Raw genomic sequence first — 26,686 nt, forward strand, 5'->3', positions numbered from 1 at the left:
GACAGCACTGACACTCACTAGGCCTTGAATGAATAGCACTTGGTGGAAAACAATGTATGATGTTAAAAGTGAAGAAAGGAAAAATATAAATTGGTATGGTCTGGGGAGTCAAAAGAAGTTAAAAAGCTACCATTCTCAACTTTTTTGCCATTTATCATTTTTTACCATCTATGAACTGGAAATTGCCATTCTAGTCAGCTGTGACACTGTAACCATCCATAAGAGCATACCCAACCCATATCAGTGCAGTGCAAAACTGCAGAGCTTAAACTGCTGCTTTGGCAGCTTGTTGGTGGTGACTTTTAATTTGTGAATGGCACTGAAATCGCTCCAGTTCTGATTACAAGAACTAGACCCAGTCCTCAGTGAAAAAGTAGTTTGGTTCTAAGCATCCAGATGCCAGGCACTATACATCATGTAGCAAACACTGAAGAACTGAAAGAAATGCTTTCAGTAAGAAATCTTAGTGAAATCTTAGTAAAATCTTAGTGCAAAAAGATTGCCTAAAACAGTTTAAAATATGGACAATCAAATTAAATCATGCTCACTTTCTTTTTTTTCCCATTCTTACCAGTGATTGGCTCCCAAAGAGTAAATCAGAAGAGAATTTGACCTAGGCAGTTAATTTCAGGACATGATCAAACTGGAGTTTGGGGAATATTCTGCCAGGATTCCAGACTGTTTGCTTCACACCTTCATTCTTTTTACATGAGTTTAAATATTATCATATCTTTCCCTCCTCAACCTGTACCTCTGTTCTCTCTAACTCTCTTCCTACAGCTCTATTTTCCCCCAATATCCTTGCCCTAAGCCTTTCCACCTCTACTTTTATCCTTGAGTTGGCCTTCAATCATCATCTTTCTGTTTCACCTTCATTTTGTAATTTATCTTTTATTTTTAGGGTGCTGAGGGGTTCTCAAGAAGTTTAGAATTTTTTTTTTCAAGAGCTGATGGACCTAGCTCACTTCAGAGTGTGATATACTTTTGGACCCTGCAGAGTTCATGAAAGTCCAAGGAAAAAATGGCATTATATCTATGTATCCTGGCAGTCTATTACAGTATTCCCCCATTCATCACATGAATGATGTCTGCAAGGAATGTGTTGTAACCTTCTCTTAAAGCAGCTGAAAGACCAGAGTAATTTTCCTTTAATAAAGGGGTTTCTGTTTCTGGATCATGAAAGAAATGCTGCCTCTCTCTCAAGCTTGGCTTAAATATTTGGGCACTTGAACACTGAGCACAGGACAGTAAATAAAAAGTTATTTATCAACACACATGTGTTGGCATGATATAGACATTTACATAAACATTCTACTCTTTTGCAGGGAATGTGAGATAGTCCAGCTCTGCAGTGTTAGAACTGATTTTGAATGTGACAAAAAAAATTGTTTGATCTTAATCAAAATTAAATACGGTTCTTTCATTTCTTGCTGCTCTTGCTACAAGTAGAAGTGATCACAAATGTTATTTTAAAATGTGGCTGAACTTAAGCCCAAATTGAATCTTGAGCTGCAGACTCAACTTCCTCATTCCCAGGTATAGGGACTTGTTCTTTAAGCACAAATAAATTTGTTCCAGATATGAATATGGATATGCAGTGCCACAGGATTTATGTTTCTGGTTAGAAATAAAAGTAATGTAATTGTTAAATGCACCTGTTTCCACTCCTGTTTATCCTGTGTTTCTTTTTTATTGTTTCTTCTTACAAGACTCTGTACCCTAGACAGTGCTAACTTTCAGTAGTTATGCTTTTTAGTATTTTGGTTTTGGTCTTGAGACTGTTTTACCATTTGGTTATATTTCACCAAGGAAATTGTGCAGGATATATTATCTAGTGAAAACAACTTGCCAAGATGCGTAGGGAGAATTGCTTTGGAACTCTGTGAGCAAGATACAAAAAAAGTATATTTGGAGGTCTTTAGTGCTCAGGGACATGCACATATTCTAAAATTAATTGATCCCAGTCTGTCAAAGGCTTTTTTCATGCTAGAATAGTATGGAAGAAAATCCAGATGACAGAATGAAGCATTATATCATGCTTGCTAGGATCCTGGCTCCTTGAGGGGCTTGTATACCTCACTCATTTCCTTCTGACCTTCAAAAGACACTGAAGATGTTCAGAGTCCTTCCTGGGACACTCAGACTCTCCCAGGATGAGAAGGGAATACCCATAAGCCCTCTGCAAGGATAGTGTCACCTTCCTATGTAAAAACAACCCTTGGAACAGATTCAATTTTTTACAGTCAGTAGCTGAAATGCCATGTCTTATGGAAAACTATAGATCCTCTAGTGTTATTAATATCCTACCTTTGGGACACACGCACATTGACCTCTATTCCCAAAATATACCTTTGAGTGCTGGAAGTATTTTGTACAAAATATAAGGCAAATATTTTTACACAAGGATTATTGGATCTGATGGAAGAGGGATAATTCAGATGTTCAAAATAATTTCCAGAGGCAGGTGCACTTTGTAGTGTCAAAATATTGAAGTTCTTGATGCTTAACAAGATAGTGACAAATTTCATGACCACTGACCTCTGTTTCTGGAAGAAGCTACTGATATCTTATATCTGTCTTTCTAATTTTTTTCTCTGACTGCCCAATGTTAAAATGGGCCAGTCTATCGAAAGTTCGTTCAACATCAGACCTCTTCAAAGATTTCTCATGCTGGTAACCCAAAATAGGGACCCTGGGCATGCTAAAAATACAAAATGCGTTGCAAGCATATTTAGAAGTCAAATGTGAGTTGAAAACAGGCTGTGCATTGAGATTTCTGCCACATAACACCAAAGAGTTTATTGCAATGACAATGCTAGAGTGGCCCTTCATCTGTAGTTTCAGTCTACCATAGTGGGAAATATATGTTGGTGTGCAAAAAGCACTGCATGCTGCATCAGTGGCAGTGGCAGCTTCTTTTTGGGTGGAAGTGCTGTTTGCTTACATATTCTGCAATGGATGGTGCAAGTGCTTTGTTGGTTTTTTATCGCAGGGGTGCTGCATGTGGTTCTCTGTCAAGGGTTGGGCTGGAAAGCAGCCCTGTGCCAGTGGGAAGACTCAAACACCCAACAAAATTGCGGAGTGGACAAGGAAGAGAAAAATTTTCTTAGGGGTCTAGAGGGGTCTGAATGGAGTTGGAACAACTCAAGATGTCACTGAAAGTTGCTGGACTGAGTGGTAGGCTGGGATTTTCTCTGCAATGCCAAAAAACCCATGTTCTAACCTTCCTATCTGTGACTGTTCCAGGGGCAGTGGGGTTGCTGTGCATCTAGAAAGAGTATTTGCCTTCCACCTGGGCATCAGATATAGAAAGGGAGTTGGCAGCATCTCTAATGCTTAGTAACATATGAGCAAATGCTTCCTCTACAAGAAGATCAGCAGCCAAAGCTTCCTCAAAGGGATGGGGGTTTTCCATGAACATGTAAGCTTAGGATACTTGCATTGCAGCAAAATGCAGAATTGTGAATATAGCAAAGAAGGGAATATGCAAAGTAAGTGCTGCAGTATTTTGAGGCAAAGCCCCGAGCTATCAATGATTTGTTCTGTGCCAAGGATATGGGATTTGCTGCTTCTGGCATGTGCAGTTCCTCAAAGCTTGAATATGAAACATGGCCCTGGGGTTTTTTCCATTTTTCATATTTTCAGTGTATCACAGAGATGCTCATTGACTTCAGCCACTCTAATAACTGGAGTAATGGAAATTGGGGATAATTTTTTTTTCAAAATGTGATGTTTTCACTGATTGGAAAGGGCTAGATCAAACTCTACTATGGGAGAAAATGACCCAAAGTATGACAGGGTTAATAACTAGAAAGCTTTAAAGTCAAGAACCCCGTGCTCTGCAAGATTTGGTGGCACTGCAGGTGGGAGGTATGTATGGAAAGTATGAAAGGTGACAACTGGACAGTAAATTCATGCAGCTGAGGAGTTTCTTTGTTTTATGCTTGAATAGCATTTGGCTCAGTGGCATTTTGGCCTGTGACTGGACTCATCATACAAATAAATGGACTGTTTTCATTTTGGCCTTGAAGGGAACAGGCATGTGTTTGTGCTGCATACATTATGTGAGCAAATTCAGACCCGGCATCCTCCTGTTACATCCAGGAGAGCTTCAGGTCAGAGCAGGGTTTCAACCAGCTCCTTCCAAGTTGTTTTTGGTGACTTTGTGATTTAGCTGTGTTATGATGCCCAGGGACACAGGAGCCAGCTGGCAAAGGTCCTTATTCACAGCCTCTCAAAATCTACTTTCATGGGCTTCAGTGGGATTTGAATTAAGGTTGTTAGGCTGAAGTTCCCATTGCTTGGTGCCAGTAATTGGGTCAGTTACTCCAAAGTGTTCAGCCTTATGATTCTTGTAACAGCTTTCATAGTCATATTTTCCAGAGAGTCCAGAGGCATGTTTAAGCTATAGAAAGACCAGTCACAAACATGCTATTAGCATCTAGGGGATGCAGCATCATTAAATGTGCACCCTCCACATATGCTCCAGAAAATACTGGCAATGATAAAATGTTCTGTGGTGCTGATAAATACTGCTTTCACACACACAGCTTCGATAGATCTGATACGTTTCTCAGGAGAGCAGAAACAATTACACTAGTTACACACCCTGAATTTTCTTTCCTCCTTCCTACCTGTTTGCTGCTAATAAACAGAAAGCTTCTAATTTCCTTTGCACTCTGGCATGCTAGAAATTAATGGAGTAAATGCACATGCTGTTTTACTTTGCCAGAGACTGGCTTATACAACAGATTTTTACTCTGTAAGACAGATTTTGCTGTATTTGTGCTTTTTTCATCTCCCCCTGAGGAGTATTAACTCAAAGCAATCACAAGACACCCATCCTTGCCTGCTGCTTCTTGAACTGCTATATCCTTTTCTTTGCTTCTTGCTTCTCTATTTGAAGCTTTTTTTCCTTTTTTGATTTACGAGGAAACAGCAACAACCAAAAAACTGAAAGGGTGTCTCCTTTCCTAAAATAATAACTATTTGATGTGAGAAAACCTAAAAATGTAGAACACTTCTGTTCACATAGAATTTACTTTCAACAACTGTGTTCTTTCTACTCAAACGAAAATAGGTAGAGTGCTCTCTAAAGTACAGTATTGGAAAAGGAAGATATGTACACACCTGGAAAATGCTGAGCTGCTTGTGAAGCTATAGACACTGCACGTTTATGACTTGGTTTTCTAAGCGATCTCTGGAGCTTGAACGGATTACAGTGATATTTTAACAAGGCTGCTGGCATCCATCTCTAGCTTTCACTTACTAAGAAATCTAAAAGATGGGAGAATGTAATTATTTTCACGTAAGCTAAGTGCTAGCGGCTGATTGTCACGAGAACTTTGATGCTGAAAAACTTCATCTCCTGTAAGGCAAACAGGTAAGTCTCACAGGCTTCTCTTCCACCGCTTGTTTTGGTGAGGGAGCAGGGGCTTGCAGGGGGCTGGTGTTGAAGGGAAATGTGTTTGATATGAAGGCAAACTGTATTTCTTAAATTTTAAACATGCAGTATTGCACATAGTCATTTTCTATCTGTCAGGTTACAAACCTTCTACCTATACAATAACTATTATTTCTTTCCATAGCTGAGATCTGGATCTCACTCCAAATTAATCCCTAATGTATGCAACTTTTATACATTTATATACTACTGGAAGAGGATGTGTTTGTCAGTCATCTGTGCATAGTGAAATAACTGGTTTTGTCCTCCTATAATTACTTCTGGATTGATTACTCTGGTTAAAACAATGTTATTTCATATGATAAATGAAATAATATGTATAGGATTGTACTTTCTAAAGATTTTTGTTGATCAGTTTTTCCCTGAAAACATGATTTCCTGAACTGAGATCCTTTGGCAGCTTACTTATAGATGAGGTCTGCATTATGGTAGAAACACTGTGGTAAACAAGGGGTTTCCTGGCTTGCAAGTGGGAATCTAACAGCATCAAAAATAGATATTTCTTTCCCTTTCACCCTTGAAAGAACACTTATTCTCTTTGAGTAATGGCACTGCTATGCCTCTAGAGGTGAGGCTTTCTATTTGAAGACTTTTAACATAAAAGCCCTGATTACCATTTAGAAAAAAAAAAGACCCTTTAACCATAAATAGGTTTTGTCTTAATTAAGTTTTTTTGTGTCCTCCGAGAACATTTGCTAACTTATGTATTAGTAGTTATTGAAGGACAAAAATTTTACATGATTCTCTAAGATTTTTGTTTACAAGAATAGCAATCAGAGAATGGAGCATTTTGAGTTAAAAAATAAATATTAATACTTCTTGCTTGCTTGTTTTAAAATATGGTTGTTTACAGAAAGAATTAATTTAAGCTCCATTTCCAATCTGGCTATGATAATTGAAACAAATCCTGCTGGCAGACATGATTATAAATAAACTTCTAAGAATAATTAGAAGTGTAATTAACAGAAGACTGAGTTATTATCACTTTCTCCTCTGTATAGTAATTCTGCATAAAAACATGAGAAATGGCTCTCATTAAAATCTCACAGCAGAGAAATCCACAGAAGGGAGCGAGACATTAAAACAAAGCATTCAAGATGTGCAAATACTGTGATTAATTAATTAAACAGAGACCAGCACCAAGGAAAAGCCTAAAAGCAATTGAGATATTTAAGAAATAGATATATCATAAAGAGTTAACATGTTCAGGCTGGTTTTGATTTGTCTTGTTTTGCTGGGATTTTTTTGAAAGACGATACCTCAGAGTATGCTGTGGATATATATTTGTATATTTAGCTGTTATCATTTGGCTCTGAGGAATCTGAGGAAGCTTTATTCACCAGTAAAGCTTTCAAAATATAATCAACAGAGTGAGTATTTCAGGAGGATTTAAAAGAGCCTGGCAGAGAATGGCTGGAGTTTTCTTCCCCTCAGCTAAGGGGCATTCTCTGTCGATCTTCAGGGACTTTCTGAGCTGTTCCCAGGGACTTTCACCAGAAAGATGCTTTCAAAGGTACCTCTGCTAGTGGCAAAAAGAAAACCAAGCTGACTGATGAGTCTCTTGTGAAGCAAAGACCAAACAGGCATTTGAAACATTTTACAGTCAGAATACTGGTGTTCTGGAGATCAGCTGTACTCAGAATAGAAATGCCAGCAGTTACTTAAATCTGGCTTCTGTCAAATTCCTCAAAGTGTGTTTCTTCAAGTACTATGCACTATCATGGCAACACCCATACTCTGCATTTTGGAGTATTGAATAATACTTAGGACTATTTTGGCTGCTGTGCAATATTCATTCTAGCAGCATCCTGTGTATGATGCAGTAATTAAAAGGCCTAGGTGTGAATCATTGGAATATTCAGGTTACATTACTTTTCTTAATGCTTGGAAGTTAAACCAGGAAAGGAAATCTCCACCTCTTCTATTCAAAGGAAAGAAAAAAAAAAGAGAAGAAAGGGGACAAAATAAAAAGAAAAAAAATGAGGGAAGAGAGAGAAATTTTTGTTCTATGGTGTTAAATAGTAATGTCATGTAACACACACCTAGGAGCTTAACAGAACTGTAGTAGGACTAATTTAGCCCAAGTCTGTCTAATCCTTCATTAGCATACTATAATTTTTTTGCCCAGTGGGTATATTGCCTGTTGAGAAATAATGTGAATATTTATTCAGCAGTAATAACTGTTGCTGCTTGAGAGCTTTTTTTTACCACGTGTGAACATGCTTATCTAGAAAAGAATTTCAGGCAGATGATCACCCCTGGGATTCAATGAATTCATGCGTTGTATGTCCTATCTTACTACACGGCTGTACAGCAAGATTACTGTTTTTCTAATGAGATTCCAGTTTCAATACAGACACTGCAAACACATCACTGCCTCTCAGAAAATAGTACCTGTCCTCTGGAGTGGTTCTATGTACGAAAGGAACTAGTCTATTTAAGCAGCATTAGAGGTGCAAGTCTGCCTCTATTTGGTGCAATAGGCTAGGCAGTTTCTGCCTGAAACTGTAGTAGTCTCCTAAGAACAGAGCTCAGTCCTCTTCACATAGAAATCAGAGAGTGTTTTTCTACCTAGGTCAGAGAAGTAGGATAAAACCACGTTTTGACATGTAACTTGTGTTCAGTATCAAAGACTCCCCCCAAAAATGCAACTACCACTGCACATTGCTTATACAAAATGGAAGTTTAGGTAAGATATCCATTTTTAAATCAGTTGAGATTATGCATTGATATTTCTTTTGTGTGCTGAGAAGTTAATTTCAAACCAGGTTTTCTTTTCCTGAAGAAGAAAAATACTTAGTGTATGTATTTTCTGCAGTGAATATAGCTGTGCTGCTATCCATTTTTTATGTAGATGTATTTAAACACTATTTTTAGCATTAGAATGATGTCAGAAAGCAGTGCTACATTACCTGTACATAACAAATTTAAACTGAAGCTAACTGCAATGGACAATTAGTACTGCAATCAATTGTACTGGCTACATGGACGTAAATTAAGGGTGATTTCATTGAAACTAGTGAATGTAGGAGGTTAACTTTTCTGTAAATGAAATTCCAATCATATCCACTAATATTTATTTCAGACTAACTTATGAAAATATGAACAAACACAAAAATTATCAAACACAAGCTGTAACCTTTTATCACTCTCTAGTCAGTTGGCGGTTAAGTTGTAATAAAGCAGAATTTATTTAAAAAGAAAGAGAACAACAAATCTGAAATGTTTTCCGTTTTACTAGATTTGCTTACCATTTATTTACCATGCACTATTTTCTTACTGTTGCAAGTTTTTGACAACTATGGTTTCCTAGTCTGATTTGCACTGATGGAAACTAGAAAGGAATGAGACCAGTTGCCATATAGAATCTTGAAAATAATTATTAGAGTAATACTTTATTTAAAATATGTTAGAAATAGTTTTTAGGGATGCTAAATATACTGCAGATAGATGGAACTACATGTACATCCTCTGTCATGCTTCGGATACTTTTTTTGTATTAAGGTCTATTTCTTACGGTTAGATTTTTCAATTAAGTGCTGATGATCTGGAAATGCCCTCACTGAAGCTCAGACTCTCCTGCTTGTATTATGGCATTTAAACTAAAACAGCAAGAAATCAATTCAGTTGTTTGTGTTGTAATTGACTGAATAGTAATTGAGACACAGGATATTGAAGGGTCAAAGTGAGAACCATACCCAGAAAATATATTTGTAAATCATTTTCACAAGTTTTTAATCAAAAATTGGTTCATAATTGAATTATACCTTTAATTTCATATGTTAAATAATTTTCATAATCTGGGCACATCTTTGCATTTATGTTACAATTACTGTATCCTTTACATACAATACTACTTTCAAAAATTCAGTTCTCAAATCACAGATACTGGAAAAGGTGTGGCTTGCAAGGAGTAAAGTGATGGTCTTTTTAGTATTAAACTATGGTTGTGATGAAGGCTTGTTTTGGTAAACAAGTTGTTTCACTTACTTCTGGTGTCCAGGCTATACTGGGGCAGGCAGCTGTGTGAACCGGGGAGAAGGTGTCCCGTGTCACTCAGTTCACAGTCCTCACAGTGGCCTCTGTGCTGCCCTGTGGGAAGGCATCTCCTAATGACAGGGGGGCTCCTGAGGTGGTCTGAACACACAAGGAGTAATGCTGGTCCACCTCTGCTTCAAGTTCCCTGCTCCTGACTTTTGCAGGGAGATTCCTGGGAGATTTTTCTGCTTCAGCTTCTTAAAGTCTGACAATCTCTTCCAAGTCCCCAGGGGCCTCTGCTCTGCATCAGGCTAGTGTAGAGTAATTGCTCAGCAGAGTAGGGAGCCCACCCACCCTGACTGCCCTGCGTCCCCACGGCACAGGCATGCACTCGTGGCCAGAGAAAGGTACTGTTTCCCTGGCCTGGGCCACCACTTCATGCTTGCTACAGCACTCACTTGCCTTCTTCAAGTGTCATCCTTCCACTTGGCCCTCTCCTACACTCTGGACTAGAACATATTGACAGAAAGGTCTTTTTTCTTCCCATTTGTCTGGGGGCTTTCTCTGGCTATCAGGTCTCAGCAATACAGAGGAGGCAGTCTAAGATCTGAAATGGCCTTCTGCCCAACAAGTTGCCATGACTGGTTGCACATCCCTGTTGTTTTGATGCCCAAGGTCTGGTAGTATGGAACCTATCTAGCTGGAGGGCTGGAACATGGAGGAATGCTGCCTGTCTGATTGAGCTGCACTAACCAACATGGTTTTCATGGAACACCAGCTGTACCAAACACCAGGCCTAGGGAACGAAGGCTGACTGGGTCCTAGCTTGCTCTGGTCCTTAGGCTCACAGGACACTCATTTTCTCAAAGAGGATAATGCTACTATTGAAAGGATATAAAGGTGGGAAGAGAAAAGATAAATAGAAAATGGAATAGGAACGGAACGTGTGCATTAGTCAGCCTTTTCAATGCATAATAAAAAGCATTTATATGAGATTAAATTCAAGTCTTGTGTAAGTGAAAGGGAGATACTGTACTTGTTTTCTGTAAGAGACTGAATTTTATCTAAGCAGCTTTGAATTTAAAAAAAAAAAGTAAAAAGCTGCTCAAATTTTGACATCTCCAAACTTACCTCTCCTAAAATATTTTTAATAATCTGATAGCTCCTTCTTACCTGCTAGTTTGCTTTCATTCTGAAATCACCTGTTGGTTACTTGCTTTCTTTCTGTGGTTGTTTTGTTTTATTGCTTTGCCCTTCAACTCCCTTCCCTAGCACTTTTAATGATATTTCCTCCACTACAGAGAGCTTCAATACTGTTCGGTATTCTGCCTTGTAAAAAAGAAAGTACAAAAAAAGCACATTAAAATATTAATACTTTGTTGTCACTCTTTTAAGGATTGTACTGTTGGGGATAAAAACAGGCACCAGCAAGAATGTAGAGGAGTAATAGTGGAAAAGATAAAACAACTACAGCTTATCATACTAAAACAAATCTTTCTTTGCTATGTGTATGGTGAAATAAGTTCATGTAGACTTAGTAATTCCTTTGTAAGTATTTAGGAAATCTCTCCACCTCTCTTTGTTCCCTCAGTCTAAATGTTCCTGTATTTCTCTGCATGTTGTACTTGGGGAATTAGGAATTCCCAGTATGTGTTCATATCAATAAACATATTGGATGAACTGAATATGTTCTGCAATCTGTTTCATAGAGCAGCTCTGCTAACAGAATCTAATGGTCCTTCCTGAGCTTTGAATATATGTGAAGCATCTGGCTTTGCTAAGAAAATGAGGCTAAACTGTAGATCTTCCTTTACAAAGCATGAAAGCAGAGTGTGGTGCGGCTAAGCTACTGTCAGAAAAGTTACTCTCTTCCTAAAGATAACCTGTCCCCTTTTCACAAAGACCTGGTGTTTGCCATTTAGATAGGGCTTACAAGATACAGGTTGGAGTTCTTTAAGGGGAGAATTAGATAATTCTGCTGTGTGACTGCAAGCTAAGGCAGTTCTCAGGACCTTGCCCTTTAACTTGTCCTATCACTATAACAGAATAAAGAGCTGATCTAGCTCAGGTCTTTGACAGTAATCATGCATGAGCAGTTTGGCCAAGATCTGATATTGCACTTACTGCCAGGTCACGGGGAGAAATCTTCAGGTCATTTTATTTCTTACATCTTACCTGTGCAATGGAAAGACAGCTTAGTCAGTGCTGAACAAATGCCATGATCTGACTAAGGATTTATATAGGACAACAGCACAAGAGAAATGTCACGTTTCAGACACTGTGGTGTTTTGGGTATTTCCTTCAGACTCTAGGGCCACAGAAGTCAGTGGAAGCCCTGCCACAAATTGCAGAGGTCCAGCCCTGTTCAGAATCCATCCCCTTGGTGTCAACCTTGCAGAAATCCTCTGTGTCACTCCTATTGGGCCATCAGTCGAGGTGCTCTAGGATAAACCCCTTTAAGCCAGCTCTAGTTACTTAGTTTATGGGCCAAAACTAAATGGCCTCATTGCTGCTTCTCTTTTACATGGAACTTACACACATCAGTTAAAGCAATTAAAAGGTTATGTCAGAGAGTTCCATTTTTCAGTATCTGTCAAAGACACCTGGGCAATTCCTCTGGATGGTGGCTCTGATTTAGTGTGTGCCCTTTCAACCAGACAAGTGTCTGCTCTGTCTGAAGTGCAACACGATAAAGAGGTAAGGAATAAGCAATATAATTTCTGTTATTGCAGGGACAGAACATAAGTGACCACAGCTGCAACTGGAAACTCACATAGGATCCAGGGGAATGGCATGAAGCTGTATCAGGGGAGATTTAGGTTGGATTCACCCAGAGGGTGGTTGAGCACTGGAACAGGCTCCCCACAGAAGTGGTCACAGCACCAAGCCTGACAGAGTTCAGGAAGCATTTGGACAACACTCTTGGGCATATGGTGTGATTCTTGGGGCTGTCCTATGCAGGGCCAGGAGATGGACTTTGATCATCTTTGTGGGTCCCTTCCAGAATAGGATATTTTATGATTCTACGATAACCGTGGAACTTGTCATTTTAACATCTTTGCAGATGATGTTTGCTTTTCAGACAGAAGCTGCACCACCCTGGCTCACCTACCTCTCGGCATACCTGTTTGGGTTTCCCATGGCTACACCGGCCCCCCTGGCCCGGGCACCCCACGCAGGACGGCAGCGGGGAGATGCCCCCCGGGGCTGCATAGGTGCTGTCAGCGTGAAGGAGGGCTGCTCCCTGAGTCCTGCCGGTGCCGCGCAGACTGGGGGAGCATCCCACCCCCTCTCTGCTACCCTAGTGGGGGCTTTTTCCTTTTCCTTGCAAAGCTTCCCTGCAGGGCAGCTAAGGACATCCTGGGCAGGCTGACCGATCCCGGGAGAAGGAGAGAGGCGGAGGAGACAATCCCCTCTCCCTGCTGCTGCTGCTGCTGCTGAAGCTGTGCTGGAGCCGGAGCCGTCGATGTGGTTCCCCAGAGTTAGTTGCTCAGCAACCAGAATCAATTAATATGCTTTGCAGAAAGTGCAGGGGAAGCCCGAGCTGCTGTCAGCGAGCAGGCAGGAGGCTGAGGGTGACTCAGGATCCCACTCCCACCTGACACCCATTTGGTCCCACCCCGTCTTCTCCAAACACTCCATTAGCCATCATTCTTTTCCCCTCTCTCCTTCCCTATGATACTTAGTGCGTGTGTCCCCAAATCCTTCAGGCAAAGTACCTTCTTCCTCAAGAAACCTTCTGCTTCGAGGGTTTTGGTTTTAGATCTGATTTGTATTTTTGGGTTATTTGTCAAACCTCCAATACTTTTCTAGAAATTCTAATATTTATGTTCTTTGGGAAGGGGATAGCTGATGTTTTTGTCAGATAGTTTTAAAGATGTCTCAGGATGAAAAGGGTTGTTTGGTAGTACACAGTTGAGCAGCAGCAATGAAAATGCATCATGTGTGAATTGGGAAAGTTTTTGACTCTCTGTTTATTACAAATCATCAGCACTGGATATATGAGACCAAAGAGGTAGTATTAATTGTTGTGAAACACTTAGATAATAGAACAATTGAGGGGGTGTTGTGGTTTTTTCATATCTTCTCATTTTCAGCATAGTAATTTCAGGGCTTTGGTAAGGTATTATTTTCTTTTTTTCTTTCTTTCTTTAATTTTCTTTGGAGTCCCTCTGATGACACCACAAATCTGGGAATGAAGAACTTCTTAGAGCTGATTGGAAATGGCATTACGGAGCTGAAACTTAACTGGAGGAAATATATCTCCTGAAGAAGAAAATATAATGCACTATAAGGATCTGACTTCTGGTGAAAAATTCAAGCCTAGAGAAAACTTGTCCGCTTTGTTAGGAAGAATGGGTTGGACAATTTTCTTCAGTTCCAAAGGATATCTGAATGCCATGCTGAGCTTAATCTCTGCAGCATGCTCTGTGCTTCTCATCTCTTCCTGATGCACTGCATGGTAAGGCCTTTTTCCTTCTTTTTAATAATAACCATCTTTCTGATATGGTGAAGAGGTATAAAATAATAGCAATAGTGAAATGAAAATTGAAAAAAATGTAGAAAGGTAACAAAAGAATGTTTGTTTGTATGGTTGTTTCCAGCAGCAAGTGTCCTGATTACTGCAGCAGCTATGTAAGATCATTTCTGTCTTTCTCCCTTGCTTTGTGACAGTGTGTATGTGTGTGTGTGTGCGTGTTTGTTCCCACCTGTGCTGTCATTTGCGCTCGGACTGGAACATCTGTAGCTGTATTGTACATATTTCCATGCTAAAGAGGATGTTTAGGAATTTGCTTTGACATTTCTCTTTCTTTTTCCCTCCCTCCCTCCCTCCATTCCCCTCCTCCTGCCTCCCCTTTCTCTTGCTCTGTCTGTTTCTCTGGGGTCATGGTGCTATACCTTCCCTGCACCTCAGTTGTGCCCTGACCGCTAGAAGGCAAAAATGGAAGGTAAAATAAATTCCATATCAATGTAAGAATAGTCCTGAATAATATTTATCTGAGTAAATGAAGGCTATAGAACAGTTTTGAATTTCTGCAATATTGGCAGGTACCAAAGATTTACTCTGTTTTGTTTCCATGGGAAACAAATATCAAATGCAGACTTGGATCTGTGTTTTAGATACAGTGGGAGGCAGATCCTCTTATGCATGTCAGAAAGCCAAAAAACTACCACTGTGAATTATGATCCAGCTCATAAAATAAGCAAACCCAGTATGGAATGTTCTCATATCCAGTAATTTTTGTCACGTATTAGAGTAGTGTTGAGAATTATTAGAAATGGCTTCACTGAGTGTTGCAAGATATTTTTCACTAACAGGTGTAATATGGTTTCATCTTCCTGGATGAAAGGAGATATTATTAACTAACAACCCAACTTACAAAAATTTGGGGTCTTTGTCAAAAAATTGCCAAGCTGATCAGGAATTATACAGTGAATGTACTGAGATGGAAGAACAGGTTTATTTTCCAGAAAACCTGGTTACTTGGATCTCTGTTTCAGAAATTAGGGTAGACTAAATGATGAGAGAGTCATGATGTGAAATATATATATTTTCTTACACATCTTGGTTGATCACTGAGTTTGGAAGAGGAAAAGTTGAGTGGTTCTTGAGGAGTAAACTGTGGTAAGGGCCTGCCCCTGCTTCGAGGGTAACCCCTCACAAATCTGGCTGCTTTTAATGGGGTTGGAAATGGAACAGGAACAGGTTTGTGTGCTGGCTGTCACGGGCTGTCCAGCTGGGTATGGAGGTGATGGGTTCCCGGCAGCAGGTTTTGAGGGTGAGAAGGATGAAAAGAGCCAAAGCAAAAAGGCCAGGCCACAGCAGGACTCATGAACAAGAATCAGAGCTTAAATAGTATTCAAAAGATGTAATTTTGTGGCAGTTCCCAACAAATCTCCTCCTTGTATGATGAAAGACTCCATAAGGTAGTTTTTAAAGAGAGTATGGTAATGCAGCTTCTTCAAATCACTGCAACAGGAGGAAACAGAGATAACTAACACAATTCCATACTGTGACAGTATTTCAGTAGGGTTCAGAGGAATCAGCCTTGATTTTACAAGTAAAGGTTCAAAACCTTTGATGTGTGCATCAAAGTAGATATTTTGTGTATTTTACTATCTGAAATATTACATTCTAGTGTAAGAACGAATAAGCAAAACTGAGGAACGACAATACAACCATAAATGTCATCTTCAGTGTTAGAAAGAATCTCTTGCTTGTGGCAGTCATTTCCTCAGATCTCTATGTGAACAAGGACTGCATTCTAAATTCAAGTCTCCCATTGCAAACCTCTTCTCACACCAGCAGTTCTGTGTCAATCAATGGGACAACTCACGTGAATGTTATTGTTTAACCCCAGCCGGTAACTAAGCACCTCATGGCTGCTCAGTCACTTCCCCCTGGTGGGATGGGAGAGAGAATCAGAAAAGTGAGAAAACTCATATGTTGAGACACAGACTGTTTAATAGGTAAAGTAAAAGCCACATGCACACAAGCAGAGCAAAACAAGGAATTCAGTCACCACTCCCCGTGGGCAGGCAGGTGTTCAGCCATCTCCAGGAAAGCTGGGCTGCATCGTGTATCACAGTTACTTGGGAAGACAAATGACATAATTGTGAACATTCCTCTCCCACCTTCTCCTTTTTCTTCACCCCATTTATATGCTGAGTATGACACCATATGGTACAGAATATCCCTTGGGTCAGTTGGGGTCAGCTTTCCCAGCTGTATTCCCTCCCAACTCCTTTTGCACCCCCAGCGCACTTGCTAGTGGTGCAAAGGCTTTGGCTCTGTGGAAGCACTCCTCAGCAAGAATCAAAACATCTCTGTATTATAAATACTGTTTCAAGCACCAAACATAGCCTTATATTAACTACTAGAAAGAAAATTAACTCTATCTCAGCCAAAGCCAGCCCATTCTCCACTCCTCATTCTATACTACTTACACCATGCTCAGGTCCTACACTATTCAATACATCCTCATCAACCACCATCCTCCTTCCCATCTTTATATTTAATATGCAGATATCATTCCCTTACTCTATGGACCACCCTTGTAAAATGTCCAGAAATGCACATAAAATGTCCATTGAGTTCATTTAGTCCATGACTTCGGGCTCCATCTCTTATGGTGGTCACTCAGGATAGGAGAGGTCAAAACTAGCACAGTGAGTGAGAACTACTCATGTGAATAAATTCTGAAAGATTTTATAAGACCAGGATCTTTGATTGTCATAGCAACAGATTTATTAGGCTTCAGGCATAATTTGTATTTCCCTTCTAAACAAAATCATTTTTCCTTTTACCTATGCGATTCTTTTTGCCTTGTAATTAGGGCAAGAAAAATAGGTTAATTACATTCTTAAAGATCATGCAACTGTACAGATACACTGTTAGTGAAAAATTGTCAGAATATGCAAAACTTTACCTTTATTAGTGGCTTCCAAATTGAAGTGCAGCGTATTCTTACTGGAATCATTCATTGCCTTATTATTTTTCTGACAGTATTAACATTGCTACTAGGTATTGTCAATTTTTCCAGGAACCCATTAAAAAAAATAGTTCATTTAAAACATCACTGATCTAATAAAAGTACTCACTATTATTGGGTTCAAGGATATTTACCAAGCTTTTAACTACATTAAATAGGTTCATTTTTTGGTTAATACATGATGTTTAGCTCTTTAGTTGATCCAGGAATATGCTTATCTTTAGGGTAGAGAAACACAATATGAAATCGTAATTATAGTAAACTTCCTACAGAATATAGATATATATTCAAATAGGAAGGATAAAATCATCTGGATTTTATTTCCCTGTGCAATTTTGCATGCTTATAAATGTCTATATTATTAGGATATATATTACATAACAAGTAATATTTCATTATTGTTATTTGTAAAGAGCAGTTCCTTTTCAGAATACAGTGCATAGGATTTTTTTTGTACTAGGTTGTGCATTATGAAAGAAAGAAAAATATTAAGAAAAGCAAGTATAACAACCTTTAATATGTACCAGTACACTAATGCAGCAATATGTACATTGGTTTCTTTTATCACTATAATATACATAGCAAGAATAGTGGATTCTTTTCTAAAGAGCTTGTTATTTTGAGAGAGAAGGTTTTATATGATACCGGATGTCCATTGTCTTTATCCTACATTTCTGTCAATAATTGCTGTGACTTAAAACTCTTTCTTTAGCTGCATTTTAAATAATTTAAACACTTGCACAACACCTGCATTTAGCTTTCTCTTTCAATTCTAAAGCAAGTAAAATTAGTAATTTTCTTTTCTTTTAAGATACTATTCAATAAAGGTTTGATGCTGAGAACACCTGCATTTCATTTCAGTCCATTGAACTGTTTCTTTAGATAAACTATGTGAATTAGAGCTTGAACCATTTGCATTGTCAGGGAAGTTATACTGAGCAGTGGAAATACTTTCCACACTTGCAGCAACTATTTCTAGTCAAGACAAATGTGTTTTAAAAATATAGCACATAAGCAATTCCTGTACTTGGAATGCCTTGAGCTGTTTTCATTCAAGATCCAGCAAAAACCTGACTTTTGAAAGGCTTGCGAAAAAAACCCAAAACAAACCCCAAATTGGTCTTAAAGTTTTGGTTTTTAAATGTAAATGTCCATAGAAGGAACATTTATTGGTCAAGTAATTTCCATAGATCAGCATATCTGTTTTTCATAAACCAGGATAAAAAATGGAAGAGGCATAAAGTTTTTAAAAAATTTAAAGATCTAAAAATCTGTATGTTTGTAAATACTGATTTAAAAATGACACAACACTTCATTTTAAAATTTTTAATCAGACTTTCACTTGTTACAAGAAATTGTACTGATATCTGTTTGTCCGCTTTTCCTCAGTTAAATTTTGCAACAGTTTATTTCTCTTTTTGACAGTGAAATGTTTTGTTGTAAATTTTATAACTAGATCTTTTATAGCTCTCCCAATATTTATTGGCTCTCACAAGTCAGTTCTTTAATCAGAAGCTTTCTGAAGGGTTATCTTTAGCACTACACATTACATATCCCCAGATTACTGATACTGAACAGCAGTACTCACCACATCTATGGTAGACATAATCTGAGGGTATTTCCCTCCTTTAATTCTTCTTGTCTTCAACAAAAAGCAGGCCTCTATTTTGCTGAGTTTTACAGATACCAGAAGTAGTGCTTTCTACTACAAAAACCTTCAAGAGGCCTTCAAAAGGCACGTGGGCAAGGAGTAGAATTAATCGAGTATTAATATCCTTATTAAATAGATAAGGAACTGACGAACAAAGAAAACTGCCCAAAGCTATACTAGCAAGGGAAGAGTTCGGAATTGAACCCAAATGTCCTTATTCTCAGTTCATCACTGTCCCTGCAAGGTTGCTCTTCATTTTGTTCATTTTTTTTGCTTAATGACTTACATTTGGACTTTTAAGTTAATACTAGTTGAAGTATCAAATGTGAAAGGGAATTACTGATGCGTACTTCCTTTCCAGTTGTCCTAAAAATTCTTTTTTCTCTCCTGAGCCATTCTGTTTGAATGTAACCATTAATTATGTAATTGTTTTACTACACGGGGGAAGTAGATCTTAGATTAACAGAAAATTACTTAATAGAAATATCCTAAACATGCCATACAGGTTCTGGGGGATATACATGTGTATCTGCTTATGCTGTCAGGGTTTAGGGACAGCTGTGGGGCTATGTAATGGTTTTGAAGGCTCTTGGTAAATTAATCAAGTTTCAACACAGAAAAAATTCCAGTGAAAACATAAAAAGACTGATGATGAATTCACACAGGTCAGTATGAATCCAGCAATTGTGGGGAAAATAGATGAAAAAGAGGATATGTTACCCAATGGTGATTCTTCTTAACCCTGATATGCCTCCTCTGTCCAAGGTAATCTTTTCGGTTTTTTATCCTCTTTATGAAAAAGGAAAAGATGGTTTGTACAGGAAGTACTTAGCTGCTAAAATTACATCTGAAGTTGGGGAAAAAAATCTGACTTGGCATCTTAATACAAACTCAGAAAAATTTTGTACGTGTCAAGAAGGAAAAATAGCTTTTTGCAAATGTGCCAGGGTTTTAGAATGAGTTCTGTAGCAGAATATCCCAGAAGCTGAAGTGGTGACTGCCTCACTTTGGTCTATTTGTGCAGCTCCAGGTGTTACATACCTCTGGATGCTGACAGGTACTATACTTACCCAATTACCCAATGACATATTAATGTTGAAGAATATGAAAGTCTGATTAAAAACAGTACTTTCATTGGAAATCTCATCTCACTTGGGTTTTATTCCTGAGAAGTGTTAAGAAGAGAACATAAAATGCACCCTACTGCATCAAGTATGCACTTTTATTTTTTCTGACATGAGCTTTTTACTGGCTTACAATGGAAAAATATTAGAAAGGAATGCTTTAGTCAATACATACTCCATTATAGTGAGCAATTACATAACTTGCTTCAAAATACTTTTCTCCAGTGGACAGAACTCAGGGCAGCTGGGAGGATCACCTGCACTCCAATTTCATCCACAGTGACGGTGCACAAGACTGTCCCCAGTCTACCTCAGCTCTCCCTCCTAAACTAATGTTATCTGTAAATGTCATAAAAGAAGACCTAAAAGTCTTTTCTAGTTAAGCTGGCAATTTTTTTCCATGGAACCTTGGATATTGTAGTATGTAAAAGTGTTTAAGTTCAAATATATGCTGGTGTTTAAGAACCTAACATATCACATGGCCCCTAGTTATTTTTTAAATCAGAGGGAGTAAGGCATCCAAATACCTTTGAGGATCTGAGCATGGGATTTATAATATTTGCATATTTCCTAAAACATTAATAGGTCAGGAAACTAAATCTAATTATTATAGTTGGGTAGTTACTGAACTTTGACAGGTAAAGTGGGTTTTATTTGGCTAAGAAATATTGGAGAACAACTGAAGTCCATCAACATAAACAATGAAGAATAAATAATGGATTTCATTCATTCTAAGAGCCCCAGAGGATACAATGCAGTCCATATTCTTAACTTCTGACTTCTGAAAATTTGTGACTTATCATTTTATGCATATGTCTTTAGATGTTGAAAAGCATCACTTTCTTCTCCATGTGAAACTGGGATACGTTTCACGAGAAAAATTAGGACTTTACTTTGACACATCCCAAAACCTCGCAATACTGTCTGCAAAGTGAGATTTCACTGAACTATGATAAGAATGCCAGAAACTTTCCTTTAGGGAAGACAAATCTAATGTTTGAAAACAAAACGATATACCTTTTGACTGGGAAAGCTGATGACAAGACTGTTTAAGACCTGTGACTTGTGTATTGTTGGAATTCCTTTTTTACCTTGTGTCTAAATAAAAACTTTAACTTGGTGAAAAGTTTTTGTTCAGGTATTCACAGTAAATGTAACTTTTCACTGAATAGAGAAGCACTATAAAATACTTAGCAGGAGAAGGTAGGATTTCGGAAAGGCTTTTAAAGCATTCCTGAAAGTGGCTCTTAATGGATGAGCACAATGGGCCTTAGGATAGTATTGTTTCTGTGCTGCTGAACACAGTACTTGTTCTCTATATGTATTGTATTAATGAAAGCTGGAAAACAAAACTTTCCTTTAAGGAAGCGCTTGAGTGATGTCATATTTGGTTTGGGTTCCTGTGGCTTCATTCCACAGCAAGTGTTTTATATTGTACCAGAATACTCTGAAGCTTGGCACCGCTGGATGACTTCTGAAAAAACACTGCTGTGGAAATGTATGACAATCTATATTGTACCTGCTCCTTCGGAGCCATTCTGAGGTATTGTTGACTCAGTATAAAGGTAACAGCATCTTTGACATTACTTCATGTAATGCTCAGCATGTTTTAATGTGTCATATCACTGGGAACACCCTGACTGCGTAATGTGATGTACCTTATTCTATATTTTTAACATCACTAGCACATCAGGAGTGAATAAGGAAGGGCTGTTCTATTCTTTTCCTAATTGTTATCCCTTAAATTCTGCATCTCTTCATGTGCTTTCAAATGGAATTTTAAGGGATCACTGTTATTTTTCGGTCTAGTCATTGTCCCCACTCTGAAAACCATGTGATGGATGTTTAATGGAGAAGGGCTCACAGAATATCTGCTCCATCCTCACTGAATTTTAATAAACTAGTAGAAGATCACAAATCACATCTGCAATGTTTCACAAGAGGAGTTAGATCAAAAGCATCACCGAAACCCCCCCAAAAAAATCAAAAGTAGACCATGCATAATGGTACAATAGTGTTGCTGAATTTATCTCCAAATTGACTTGTGATCTCTCATCTGGCTTTCAGTAAATTTATGACTTGAAAAAGTCTCACCAAATAGGCATTACAGGTATTTTTACATCAGGAACACTAGTGTTCCTTACCTCACAACTTCTTCCTACCCACGTCCCTTTGCTGGAGCCTCACATAGAGGTGCAGCATCTCCTTGCTGAAGTCAAGTCGCGCATGAAAAGAGAAACAACTTTTCTAGATCCCTGCAGGTTAAACATGTGAATAGTACAGTGTGAAAATGATGGAAACAGACAGGATCAATAAGCAGTTTCCTTCATAAAAAAGAGACCTTCGTGACATCGGTTAAAAATTTTACCAAGTTACAACACAAGAAATACTGTATATTTAAAGAATCTCGTGTCATGTCCTCCTTGCCCACACTTCTCTAGAAGATGCCTGTACAGATACACTTTCCATTGATCCTTTTTGTGTCTATTCCTGTCCATGCGGACATCCGTGGCTAAACCCCATGACAGTGTACCTGGGTACATCCATTCATTGCATTTGTGTATAAACTGGGCCTCTCACCCCTGCACTGCACACATGCATATGCCCCTCCTGTGAAGAGTCACACCTGTGGGATCACACCCTATCCTGCCTCACCAGGGACCTGATCTCCCAGTCCCCTGTGGCTTACGGACAGCTCCTCAGCCCCTAGTGATACTACTGAGACCAGACCTCTCAGCTGCATAAATGATGTGTGCACAAACGAGGTCTCCCAGGTAATTCAATAAAATAGCCAGAATGGCCTCACGGGCCATGTCCATGTCCATGTCCCACTTTGTCTCTAGGTCTCTTTGTCAGTATGATCATCTGGGCTGTATCCATCACACATCCTCCCTGCTCCTCAATGCAAAGCCCAAGCTCTATGCTCAGTATTCAGTTTTCATTCATGTGATGACTGCTACTGCTTTTAGAAACAGATCCCATTGAGATGAGCTGAGATGCTTTGGATAGCTGTTTGGGCAAGGAAATTGCAATCAGGTAGGACTTTTCCACTTCAGCTGCTTGGTTTGCTCTACACTTTGGGCGTGAAATGCAGTGCTTTGCACATGAACGCGCCTGTGTCCTCAGTGCCGGGGTGAGAGCTACCATCCTACTTGTGACTGTCACAGCTGGTGTGAATTGAAGAGGAGCCAGCATAGAGCACTTAAGAAAGTCCCCACAGCCCCACTTCCCTACAGACTCAAGAGGCTGGGCCAAAGCTTCTATCTGCTTCACAATTCTTTTTCTCCTGGTCTGGAGGTATGAAGTCCCATCCCCTACTCTGCTTTTACAAGATGTAAAGGTGCTGGGTTGTCCTGGAAATCAGGTTACAATCACTGTGTGAGTCAGCTTTCAGATCTGTTTGTCAGGGCTACTGAACCTTGCTTGTGTGTCCCAAGGTGAGGATTAATCTGTTAATGTTTGTAAAAAGCTATGTAAATGATCTGTATCATGCTGACAGGTCAAGTACTGCATTGCTCACTGGCTGCTCTTCCTGACAGCTTAAGATATATGCCAAACAATGTCTACACTTTCAGGCAGTGTTCACTGATGTAGTTTGACTGGCTTAACCCTCTCAGGATTTAGCCTTACTACTTCTAGCTTACTGATAGGGTGATAAAGCTAATGTGCAAAACTGGTGCTTTTCACATAGAATACAATACAGACATTGACTTATGCTTGTACAGGACCACGAGCTTAAAGGAAACCTCTTGGATCTATTATACCATATGTGTAATTCAAGTCCTGAAGGACCCGTGGAAAGCAGTGAGGCAGAGCAGAGCTCTCTACTCTCCTTGGCTATGGGCAAGAGGCAGCAGCAGAAGCTGCTTTTGTGAGCCATTGTCAGGATTTGGCCCTGCTGCACCTGCAGGAGATGCAGGTGCTCAGAACAGCTGCAAGGCTCAGAACAAGCTCCTCTGAGAATGTGAACCCTACCCAAGAGGAAGTTGTGCTTAAAATTTGGGAGCCATTTTGTCCTGTGCTTATCACACAGATTGCAGCTAATATCAGTTATTGAGATGAGGGTCTGAAAAGGTACATACTGTACAAATGATAAGAGAAAGAGCCTCTTCTAGAAAATTCAATCCTAAGTGAACTTCTAAAACTAATTCTGCAAGCACATAGAACACCAAAAAGACAGTAACTAATTTCTCTGGCTGCTTTACCACATACCTGATCCCAGTTATCAGAATTACATGTGGATTTTTATGCTGATTTTTGGTATTAACGATTAATACTTATCTTTGATGCCTTTTGCAGAGCAGATAATTTGCCACTGGTCTTTACTGATGTCTCTCTGGGTAGAGAAACTGTACTTTTCCTTAAATACCTAAGCTAGAAAGGGATGCTGCAGCATGATGCAGAGGCTGTTCTTGGTACAACCTGTTACTAATCAAGAGTAGGACAGACGAAAGGGAGTTGTGAATCTTCATTGTCATGTGCTCCTCTTTGAGGTTACTGGAGCTGATAACTTACTAAATGGGTCATTTTCAGGGACTGACACAGGGATATGGCATCAACACATATGCTAGCAATTTGGGTGATTAAGTTATTAAAAAGTATATTTTTTTCCTGTCACTATTGCTCATCTAAGCAGCTTTTGCTTTCAAAGCCTAATCTGGTACCTGGTGATGTCAGTGAGAATTGTGCCACTGCTTTCTTTCACAGCTGGTTTCATCACACCTACTGATACAAGTTGCTGTGGAAGAAAATATGAGCATACTGTGGCTTTGGACTTTGTTTCTTTACCTGAAAGTTATTTTCCATTCCTTTCATGCTTCAGATATTTACCTGCCACATAATTCTTCAACAAATGTTCAGGCATATCTCTGTGTCTCTGCACAATGCCTTTGCAGACACATCTCCACTGGTACGAGAAGAGCTGCTCCACAACTGGGTATCTCCAAGGTTTAGCACATCTCTTGTTTAGTGTTTCTCAAACAGCATGTTTGTCAGCCACAAAACTCCATGAAAATGATTGATAATGAAAGGAACTGATTTCTTCTTTCTCCTTGTAAAATGACAGCACACCTCCATTTTGGGTCTTTGTTTACGCTTGCACTACACAGTCTGTATAAATGTACCCAGCTGGCATTGATCTAGCTGGGTTAAGCAAAAGGAGGAAGGATGGTAGGGCATGGGCTTTGGAGTGCATCCCATGGGTGTGGTTTCAGGTAGCTGCTCCTCATGAGGGTTGCAGGCCCTTTTACTTCTGCTTCCACCTGGCTCTGTGGGAGCTACCTCCAGCACAGTTATGTGTGCAGCAGTCCTGTGACTGTAGCAGAGAAATAGCTGATGTCAATTATAAATGACTGCAAGCTGGAACAGGATGAATTTATAAGCCCTGTTTGGGAGGTTTTAAATACCTTGTTTACTGTGCTCTTTAAAAAAAAAAAAAAGTGTAAAATTTAAAAAAATAATGAAGACCAAACATCTGTAAATCTTCCTTTGATGCGATGCCTAGTAATATTCCAGTGTTTACAGTTTTGACAGCAAAATGACACAGGAAAAAAAATCAAAATTAGCATTTACAAGAAATCAGGAACGAGAAAACAGAAGGAAGGCAACAGATACATGTGCTAACAGAGGGATTATGGCCCTTGAGAGAGGGCAATGCGCCATCTATAAAGCGCAGTCATTTTTGCAAATCCCTGTTTTCCTGGTTGGCAATTACCACCTGGCAACACTGAGGGAGAGGCAGCCCATACAGTGCTTTGACAAGATGGAAAATCATGTGCTTTAATAAAATGTTTAGCAGCTCTGCACAACATAGTCCCAGCAGCACATAACTGGGGAGAAAGTGCTAATGTGGAGGGAGGACAGAGACGCAGTTTCTCAGAGGCAGGGTTATTCATGCTGACCGACTTCCCAACTGCAAAGTGTGTCCCTGTGCTCATGAAAGTGTCCCTGGGACCCCAGAGGCCCTACCTCTCCAGTCCCCACCCAGTGCTTTGGCCACTTAACCATCCTTCCTGAGATAGGCAACAGCATCCAGCAAAATTGTGATTGCAAGTGCAGTATAGAATAGTTTGTTCTTAACCGGCTGTGCAGTGTCCTGAGAGTGGCACAGTCATCATGCTAGTTGAGCATGGTGTACATGCAGGTACCTATGAGAAAGCTATTCTGTTCTTAAATATTTGCAAGTACTTGCATGTGGTGAAGTGCTGTGTATTTGTAAGTCATGCACATTTTCTCCTCAGTAATGTTTACTTTAGCCCCAGGGAGAGTGCAGAGTGTAGCTGTGACCAGAATGGATGACTTCATCAGAGGAGGGAAGTTACCCAGCCTCACTGACAGATTTTTATGAAGGGTTTCCCAAAGCCAGCCTGCAGCAGCGCATCACTACAGATACGCTTTTGACATTTGTAGTCCAAGAAGCAGCGGTATTCAAAGTAAAACACTGCCAGTGGGTTTCCATAAAAAACCTGATTCTTGGATTTTTGTGGGGGTTTGAATGTAGCTATGAGCTGTACAACCCTAAGTTTTCTCTTGGAAGGACTCAATCAGCCTACATCACTTTTCCTTTCTACCCCTGCTAAGCACAATGAGCTTCAGCAGTGCTGCAAGCTCCAGGGAAGCAAGGACTGCAGAAAGGAAGACGGATTTGGGAGCAACTAGAGAAAGAGAGACATGAACTTGAGAAGAAAGACTCAGGAGTCCTCTGAATGTTTTCTTTCAGAAATAAGCCAAAAAATGCTCCTGACCAAATATTAGCTTCCTGAAAAATTGACAAAGTTTATTTATTCCCCATAAAATAGATTATCCCTTTGGAAAAATACCTGGAGTCTCTCTTGTCCATGCAGAATAGATTGTCCAGTTTTCTTATGGCTTCTGCCATAGGTCCTAATCCGATTACAGGTATGAAACGAAGGTAAATGTATTTATGATACGGTCAGATTTATGTGTCCCCAGAGAGTTTTCAAAATAACAAAAGGAA

The 26,686-nt window shown here is 39.4% G+C and overlaps 1 long non-coding RNA gene across 4 annotated transcripts in view; it reads left to right on the forward strand.

Moving 5' to 3' along the window:
- Positions 1-26,686, forward strand: part of LOC113963108 — a 165,766-nt gene that overhangs the window by 117,726 nt on the left and 21,354 nt on the right. For 2 of the 4 annotated variants that reach the window (XR_003532643.1, XR_003532645.1), the window contains one exon: positions 13,610-13,904. This is a non-coding gene — a long non-coding RNA (uncharacterized LOC113963108). Of the gene's footprint in view, positions 1-13,135; positions 13,905-26,686 lie in introns of those variants that run through there. The other 2 variants (XR_003532644.1, XR_003532642.1) reach the window with 2 other exon arrangements.

This window comes from Neopelma chrysocephalum, unplaced genomic scaffold (genome assembly GCF_003984885.1).
Source record: "Neopelma chrysocephalum unplaced genomic scaffold, ASM398488v2 Primary Assembly neopelma1_24, whole genome shotgun sequence".
Classification (NCBI taxonomy): domain Eukaryota; kingdom Metazoa; phylum Chordata; class Aves; order Passeriformes; family Pipridae; genus Neopelma; species Neopelma chrysocephalum.